At 34.0% G+C, this 3,616-nt stretch overlaps 1 protein-coding gene across 1 annotated transcript in view; it reads left to right on the top strand.

Moving 5' to 3' along the window:
* Positions 1 to 3,616, top strand: part of LOC127831365 (uncharacterized) — a 40,505-nt gene that overhangs the window by 6,004 nt on the left and 30,885 nt on the right. The window lies entirely within an intron of this gene.

Below are 3,616 nucleotides of genomic sequence, written 5' to 3'. Positions count from 1 at the left end.
AATGATTAAAATAGTCCACTTTCTGTTGCGTCTTCATGACGTAGTATTTTTGTTCAGCCCATTCATAATCTGAGGCTATTAATAGATGCGGCTGCTGATAAACAAGGGAGAGTTCAATTGCACGGGTGATAACAACGCAATAGTATCAGGTTACGCTTGTTAATCTGAAGCTATTAATAGATTCGGGAAAACAACGCAATTGTATAAGGTTACGCTTGTTTATATTCTCAATTTATAAAACGTTGAACATGAGTTTAACAATAACATCAGGGATACGATAGACAACAACAAAAATGCTTTAACGCGTAATTGTAACTGGGCCACAATTTCTGTCGTTTGAACATCAAGAGAGTAGTCCGGAATTCCTTACACTAAACAGTGCTACATCGGAGCACAGATACAGTGATGTAGCCAGAGTTCAGAGGTTTTATATCGAATCAGCCTATGAAATATTCGAAAATATTCATGCGTGTCTGCTGGCGTTATGTAAAAGTCATTAAGATGAAAAGCTGAGTAAAACAGCCACGCCGAAAAAGCGCGTGAGTGCTCTATACCTATGGTCATGTAAGAGTTGTTGACACCGTGTGAACTGCTAGGGTTACAAGTAATGCATAAACAACAATGTACGGGTCAACAGGGCTGTCTTGATGACTACCTAATTCATGAGTAAAAAGTATTGCTCTTAGATTTATTATTTATTTATTTTCATCGATGATCTTCTTGTGTATTTTGAATTGGTATATGGTGTCGAAAATCAAAAGTTTTGTAAAGGGAATTTTCATCATGAAATTATATTCTTAGTGAGATAGGTATTCGATATTCCAACAATATTCATTTAATATGATGGTGAATGCAAATTGTCTTTATATTCAGTTCTCAATGCCATTTTCATCATACTTTCTATGCTTTCAGAACGTCCAAAAAAGGCCATTGTTTGTATTTTGTCTAAGTTATCTGTGTGAAATAAATAGGATGATAAAAAGTGCACACAAAGCTCGACCCGTGCGTTATGACACACTCTTCATAAATGTGAATGGCGTGTGTTCATTTCAAACTTGCGATTAATTTTGAAAAACGAATTGCGTCTTTAATTATGCAAGAGCGAACAACTTTAGTGCCTTCAGCGCTTTGATTAATTATTGTTGTGGGTTGACTGTTTAAGTTTTGTGAATTTTCCGAATATGTTCAGGCAACTGGTCTGTTGCTTTAAATAAAAATGTCTATTAGGAAACATATCTGAAGTTTAAAGTTTCAGGTACGTATGCACGTTCGGGTACGAAAAAACTTAAAGGGACTGTCAACCACGAATGACGAAAAAAGATTTTTTTTCTAAAATACCGTATTTTTTACAATTATAAGTTTATATTGATTAAAATATCACGACTGGTATATTACATTACTTAAAAAAAGTTCATATTTTCAGTATATTTGGTAATAAAATTTCGCGATGTGAAATCGAAAGTACATTGCGCAAATATATGAAATAACGATATACACACTATAAATAACGCAAGTAGATTGATCATTTTATATATAAGATGTATACAATTCACTGCGCATGCACCATTTGCATTCCTACGTTTACCACGTGACGATGACGATCAATCTACTGGCAGTATTTATAGTTAACTGGTAGTTACCTGGTAGACATACCCAGTAAAATTTATTACCAAATATACTGAAGAAATGAAAACTTAACTACAAATTTTTTCAAGTAATGTTATATACCAGTCGTGATTTTTTTATCAATATAAACTAATAATTGTAAAAAAATACGGTATTTTACAACTTTTCTTTTTTTCGTCGTCATGGTTGACAGTCCCTTTAAAGTTAAACTGGATGATGAAGAAAGTTTAATCATAGAAAGTAATGCTGGAAAAAACACCAATCATCGAGTTTTAGTATTTCGGACAAAATCATCATTATGTTTGACCACACATATACATAAAATCAGAAAGGTCAGTGGAGATTATGTATAAACGTTTGGAGCTATAACTAATGTTACGACCGGTTAAGTTAGCCGCTGAGATTTGGTGATCCTTAATAAACTGTAAAAGTATTGAACGATTCCATGAATACCGTAAGTGATTATATTGCAACATGTCTGTATTATCAATCGATAAACAGTTTCAAATTTATTCCAAATGGATTCAGACAATGTAGTTATACTGGTGTGATCGGCTCAATGACAAACATAAAGCGAGTGTTTACGATCGTATCCTCATCTTGCAAGTCTGGTTAAGATTTGAATCAATTAACATCTCTTAATGCTTAAAAGACATGGTCGTTGACGGAATACTTACTTGGCATACATATCTTCGAACACACATGCGTTTTTTTTAAACCTATTTATTTAAGCTCGATTGCACAAAAAGCTTATATGAAACGCTCTCGAGTCCGTTTCCTTGGTATCTATGGGGGTAGATCTAAATAACGCTCCCACCCTGGGGATCGAACCCGTGACCTCCCGATCGCTAGGCGGACACCATATCCACTACCACACGGCGACCTCGAAGGCTATTGCCCGCTCTGATTGGCGCTGGTGAGCTAAAATCGACTTGCTTACTAACTTAACTTAACGGATGTTATCAGTAATTTTTCTCGCAATTCGTTGCTACTTAAATATATTTGCAAGAATATGTTTTGTTACACTGACCTCCATAAATTTTGATTTTTGATACCTGTAAAACAATTTACTCATAAACAAATTTGCTGACTTTTAGAAGTATCGTATATAAATCGCAGGTTAATAAACCTCGCTTTCACGCGCAACACTTAACCAGCTCGTATAACCATAACTCGCATATTCAACCTTCTTCATTAGTGTACATGCGCGCGAGCTAACCGACGTTAACCTAGTAGCTAACCGACGTTAACCTAGTTTGCCTTCCATTACAGAAACTCTGGGTTACCAGGTATTTACCGAGATTTATTTTTTGAATAAATTTGGAATCCTTATATTACGTAGTTGATTATTAAAGGAACATAACGCTGACTTATTTATTTATTTTTTCCAATGATTACCATTTAAAGATATGTAATGTATTTAAAGAACTTTATTGTGATTGACATAAATGTTGTCTTCGATTTTTTGTTACTAAAGATACACGCGTTCTCATTATAAAAGTATGTTTAATTTTGATATGCTGAATGGTTAAATTTACTTTTAATGTGTATTGCAGACAGTGGGCTTTTGTTCATTTTTAGCAACTAATAAACAAGAAACATTTATCTACTTTCGATTTCCATTATATTATAATGTAATGCAAACAAACGAGCGAAAATGTCAAATCTGATTTGTTTAAACATATTGTATTCCGCTATTAATAATACATCATGTAACATAATATAGTATTGAATTATGCCTGCACCGGGATACTTTATTTAAATAGCGTTTCTGAATATCCAATGACATAAACAAAAAAATCGAAATATGTTTGTTTCTCTTTAATAGATCGATATAATTAGCTCGGCTGTTTTCGGAGAAAACCCGAGGTATTGTCATAGCCAGCATGTCCGTGTCCGCCGTCTCGCAAAACCTTAACATTTTGTTAAGGTTTTGAGCATTGGCTCTAAAATCAAAGTGCTTCAACCCACAACTTAACTTCATATGAAG

Source organism: Dreissena polymorpha, chromosome 1, assembly GCF_020536995.1.
Source record: "Dreissena polymorpha isolate Duluth1 chromosome 1, UMN_Dpol_1.0, whole genome shotgun sequence".
Lineage (NCBI taxonomy): Eukaryota > Metazoa > Mollusca > Bivalvia > Myida > Dreissenidae > Dreissena > Dreissena polymorpha.
Note: the sequence above shows the minus strand (reverse complement) of the source record. Positions and strands in the feature narration are given on the sequence as shown.